Source organism: Chinchilla lanigera, unplaced genomic scaffold (genome assembly GCF_000276665.1).
Source record: "Chinchilla lanigera isolate Chin_1 unplaced genomic scaffold, ChiLan1.0 scaffold00053, whole genome shotgun sequence".
NCBI classification, from domain to species: Eukaryota; Metazoa; Chordata; class Mammalia; order Rodentia; family Chinchillidae; genus Chinchilla; species Chinchilla lanigera.
In genome coordinates this window covers 7,335,377-7,341,478 of record NW_004955454.1, presented here as the reverse complement: position 1 = coordinate 7,341,478, position 6,102 = coordinate 7,335,377, and positions in this window count along the sequence as shown.

Below are 6,102 nucleotides of genomic sequence, written 5' to 3'. Positions count from 1 at the left end.
ATGATAGGAAAGGGAAAGAAATTGCTCAAAAGAAGGAACAACTGGGATGAGGGAAAGAAGAAAAAAGAAAGAAGAAAGGCAAAATATAAATGTGTATATGAATAGCTGCAATAACTGTAGTGCTGATGTCCAATGGTATATTGAAAGGAACAGTTAAAGCTTAAAATTTTCTATGTTCTGATCAATTTTTCATGCTTATATCTGGTGGTCTGAGCAACTGATTTGAAGGTAACAATATGCAATGGAACTACCATGGTGAATCCCTACCATCTTGTCTAGTGAAACTCTGCATTATGTCTAATGTTTTATCTAATAATTATTTTCTTATTCTCTTTAACGGTTTGAGCAATCTTCCATTCTTACATCTGGTGATCTGAACAATGTAGTTGAGGATAGGAATACGTAATATAACAACCACTGTTAATTCGTATTATTTTGTCTTGAAACCCAGTATCACTTTAAATGTTTTTGCTTTGGTTTGTTTATGTTTGTGATACTGGTATGCTGTTACTGTTTTTTGTTTGTTTGTTTTCATTTACTACTCTTTTTAAAGTAAAAATTTTTTTAAAAATTTTTAAAAATTGAATTTATAAAGCATAGTTCAGATACTATTCATCTTTTAAAAGTTTCTGGCTAAGAATTACAAACTTTCATAAGAAACAATATGATCAGTATATATATACAATTTATTTTATGTGACCATAGTTTGCTGATTTAAATTAATATATCTCAATAGTAAGTAGTATTGAAAATTTAGACAAGCAGTGATCTAGCTGTTCATTATAACATTCTAGCATAAAAATAACTGTTCAAAGTTTCTGCAGAAATGATCAACTTCTTCCAGGTGTGGTGATATATGCCTGTAATACCAGCACTCAGGAGGCTGGGGCAGGTAGATTGCTGTGAGTTCAAGGCCATAGTGAGGCCCTATCTCAAAAAAAAAAAAAAAAAAGAAAGAAAGGATCATCATCTACATGGCTACCCTTATCAAATTAACTCTGTGACTGTTTACTTGTACAAAACCCATCAAGTGCTAACAGCAGTTCTTATTATATCTACTATATCTTTTTGGATTAAAACAGAAAATACAGGTTTGTTTGTTTTTGAAACAGGGTCTCACTCTGTAGTTCAGGATGTCCTTGAACTCACCGTGTAGCCCAGGCTGGCCTCAAAATCGTGGTGATCCTTCTGCCTTAACCTTCTGAGTGCTGAGATCACAGGTATGTGTCACCATGCCCGGTGAAATACAGTTTTAATAGAAATTGCCTATAGTATGTATTTTTCTTTCATTGGATCTTACTAATTATAAAATCTGAGTACCTTCACTTAGATGAACAATTGTGGCATAGATATCAAATAATCACTTGTTAAAAATGATAAACTAGTAACTTCCCATTCTGTGAGAATTAGGATTGGATTAATCCCTCAGTTGTTTACATCTACCCCCAGTAAATGGAGTGTGTGTGTTGGGGCTGGGGGCAGATATAGCTTTCTGTTACCAACTACATATTTCCCCTAAATTATCAGCACCTAAATTACCAAAACCTGCTGAAGTACCTGCTATAGTTCCAGTTCCTCTTAATGGATAATTTGAAAATGTATTTCAATGTATTCTATTTTTTTTTTTTTTTTTTTTTTTTTTTTTTTTTTTGAGACAAGGTCTCACTATGCAGTTCAGGCTGGCCTTGAGCTCACTTTGTAGCCCAGGCTGGCCTCAAACTCACAACGATGCTCCTGCCTCAGCCTCCCAAGTGCTGAGATTACAGGTGTGCCCCACCACGCCCAGCTTTCCTAGCGTTTACATTCATCTCTTTCTTGTACTTCCACTGTTTTGTTGAAGTCTCCATTCTTTTCAGTTAAGTGGTTCATTTTTCTACTCTCTCTTAACAAAATAACCCTAACCATTTCGATTTCTTTTCTTTTTTTTTCTGTCTTTTTGTGACAGGGTCTCGCTATGCAGTTCAGGCTGGTCTTGAGCTCACTTTGTAGCCCAGGCTGGTCTCGAACTTGCAACAATCCTCCTGCCTCAGCCTCCCAAGTGCTGGGATTACAGGCATGCACCACCATGCCCAGTTACCATTTCAATTTCTATGTCTAGTAGTTTGAAAGTAAACGGCATTTATTTCTTGATATACACATCATATGCAACAGGAAGAAAGTTAGGTAAATAACATTTATACCTGAAATGGACACGTCTCAGGAAGTTAGTATAGAGAGTTGAGTCAATTATTCTGAACCTGAATTAAATTTGGATTTTAGCTGCTGTTATGGTTGATAAGCATCTTAGTTACCTTCCTTGTCACTGGTACTAAATATACATCACCAGCAACTTAAAGGAGGAAAGATTCATTTTGGTTCATGATGGAGATCACTATGAATCAGCCTCGAGCAGGACTTAAATTTGTCAGTTGGCTTTTTATGTTTACTTGTGAGTCTGTCCAAAGCCTAGGTCACTTGTCTGGAAATGGGCGACAGACTTATAGTAAGTGAACCTCTGTGAGTCACCAATCCCTACTAAAGCCTGTAATGGTGGATGAAGATAGAAAGCCTCAAAGGATAAAACAAGACCACAGCCAAGGACACTTGAATCCTACTTCAACTAGATAAAGACTATAGCCTCAGGCATTTCACTCCTGGGTGGATTAACTGAATACCTTACTTGGAGAAGTCCTTGAGTAATTCTGCCCTTTTTGAGGACTCCCTTCCTTTCTTCTGATAATGAAAGAAATATGGCCCACCCAGAGAAGGTCTTGGTCTTAGCCCTGAGAAAATGTCAAATTCTGTTGCAGGCACAGAGACTCATTTGGCATCAACAAGTATGCAGAACTGAGAGAAAACTCTTGCTCTCCTGGGCTGGCTGCGCCCCTCCCTTTGGCTGTGAAAAGGACATGAAAACACCAGGTGGAGGCCTGAGCAGTCTAGGACATAAGCCAAGAGTTGTTTGTTCTCTGCTCTACCTAAATTTAGGTTATGGGAAAAGTGTTGTGTTCCCTCTTCCAGCCTGCAGGGTGGCCATGACCCAACCGCTTTCTGATAAGTTACTATGCCAACTAATTAACAGAAGGTCATGTGGTATGGTCTGATGCTTTGCCCGCTGAGAACTGCCTTTAAAAATTACTGCTGTACAATAAAGCTTTGCTCAGAGCTCCGAACTCTCTGAGCCCTCTCAACCCATGTCAGTCTGTTCTTGTGCTTCTTGGACCCCACACAGCTGGACTGTGCCAAAATTCTGTGAGGCCTTTGATTCTCATGGAGCCCTGAAATCATGCCATTTGCCTCTTTTTATTTAGTTTTTGCTGTCACTTGCTCAGAAGATTGTGGACCTGATCAGCCCGCAATAACTAAGGGGTATTATTAACCCTATAGGTTCACATTTTAGAAGTTTCAGTCCTGGCAAGTTCCACTCATGGCTCCTGTGATACACTTCTTGTGATCAAGCCCCCACCTCCCCACCAGGCCCAACTCCCAGAGCCAAGCCAGCCCTACAGCCCCATAATCCTACCACCTTCAAAAGATTCAACTTTGACTACATGAAGCCTTGGAGCCACATCCATATATAAACCATAACAATAAGATTGCCTCCATTGTAGTGCAGGTTTCAAATTCATCTAATAATGCCATCTGCTTTGGATAAGTTTTCCAGCAGGTTTTTCTGAATGTTGGAGTCTTTTTCACAGTTTTTTCTTGCTGGATTGTCTTTGCATCATGGAATAGTAGATGAGGATTACACAGAAAAAATTATGGTTCAGACTGAGATGTGCACATGGATGAAGAGTTCATAAGAAAACTTGCCAAATTGAATACAACTATTACAAATATAGAACATAATGATAAATAGACTTTTATGCTGAGCATACAAGATATACATGTTTGCTCTTGGCAAGTCTATTGTGGAAGTATACTATATTAAAAGATTAAGTCGGGCATGGTGGTGGACAGCTGCAATCCCAACACTTGGGAGGTTGAGGCAGGAGGATCGTTGTGAGTTTGAAGGCAGTCTGGGTTACAAAATGAGTTCAAGGCCAGCCTGAGCTGCATAGTGAGACCATGTCTCAAAAAGGCAAGAAAATTTTAAAAAATAATAATAAAAGATTAAATTGAAATGACCTCTAATCCTTTTATTAAAATCAGAAAGTATACTCAATAAAAGGTGATTAATCATAAGACAATAATCCAAGAATAGAGAATTGCTTTACATTGATTAATGGATATCTACTTCAAACCTAGCATAATTATATTTAATTTTAGAATTTGAGAAGCATTACTTTAAAAATCAAGAGCACTAGAAGATATAAACTTTTTACCATTTAATTTGTGTTGAATAGAGATTCTAGACAATGCAGTGAGACAGTAAACTGTAGAAAAAACAGGAGATTTAAAAATCTCATATTCCAATGAAGACTCAATTATCCTCATAGTACTGGAGATAAAGCTCAGCAACACAGTGTTGTGCTTGGCAAGCACAAGGTCCTGAGTTTAATTCCAGTACCCACCCCCCAAAAAATTATCCTCATAGAATAATCAAAATAACATGGGACAGGGGCTGGGGATTTAGCTCAGTGGCACAGCGCCTGCCTGGCAAGTGCAAGGTTGTGAGTTTGATTCCCGGTACCGGAAAAAAAAACAAAACCAAACCCCCCAAAAATAACATGGGACAATTAATTTTCTATTGCACTTTTTTCTCATCACAAAGAAAAATTAGTTGAGGAAGAGCACACAAGCTTAAGTAGGAAAAAGAGATTTTTAAAACATTAGGAAAAGAGTGATATAGAATGAACTTCTCATTTTGAAGTTGGAAAAAATATTTTAAGTAAGATTTTAAATGTATGCTTCATAAAAACATGGATAAATAAAATTGCATTAAATGATACATTTTAGATAAATACCTAAACAAAATGTTAAGTGCATTTAGCTTAAATAATATTTAATAAATGATCAAGTACTAAAAATGAAATTTTAAAACATGAATACTGGGACAAGAGGTTTTGCTAGAGAAGCCATGTAAATGGACAGAAAAAATTACACTCTAATTAAAACATTCCTTCATATATTGGAGTTTTTGCTGTTTCCTGAGTAGAATTCTCTACTTCAGAATTCTCAAAAATGCAAATATTTTATATCCTTTGAGGTACATATGTTCAATTATTTTTTGTTTGTTTTCCGGTACCTGGAATCGAACTCACGACCTCACGCTTGCCAGGCAGGCACTGTGCCACTGAGCTAAATCCCCAGCCCCTCATGTTCAATTATTAATGTAATATTTTTAACCACTTTCATTTTATCTGGATTCACTGTATGCTTCTTGTCTCAATGATTTAATTATCAAGAAGTCCATTCTGTTTGTAATTATTCTGTTTGTAATTATGATGTGTTATGTGTCAGTAGTTTGATCCCTTTTCCATGATATTTGACTTATTTCTTTAACCATTCAAAGTTTAAAGTTCATTAGACTTATTTTTTAAATTATCTTATTTCAGAATTTTACCTTATAATCAAAGGTCACCATAAATTTTAGTATGTTTCATAGTTATTTTTCCTTGTAAAACTGATTCTTCACCAGTCCTTTTTGTGCTATCTACTCTACTTTTATTTTTCCACCAACCTATGCTAGTATGAATTGATTTATCTTTAACTTTATGTTACTTGCTGGGCATGGTGGCGTACAATCACAACAGCACTGGGGAGACTGAGGTGGAGGATCACTGTGAGTTCGAGGCCAGCCTGGGATACAAAGTGAGTTCAAGGGCTGGGGATTTAGCTCAGTGGCACAGCGCCTGCCTGGCAAGCACAAGGTCGTGAGTTCGATTCCCAGTACCGGAAAAAAACAAAAACAACAACAACAAAAAATGTCACTTTTAAGGCTGGGCGTGGTGGCGCATGCTTGTAATCCCAATGCTCAGGAGGCTGAGGCAGGAGGACCGTTGTGAGTTCGAGACCCCCTGGGCCACAAAGTGAGCTCAAGGCCAGTCTGAACTGGAAAGCGAGACCCTGTCTCAAAAAGACAAAAAAAAAAAAAAAGAACAAAAAAACAACCAAAAAACTTTATATTACATCTCGGATCCTCCTTAGACATTTCATTTGCCACGACATGGCAGAGTTGAA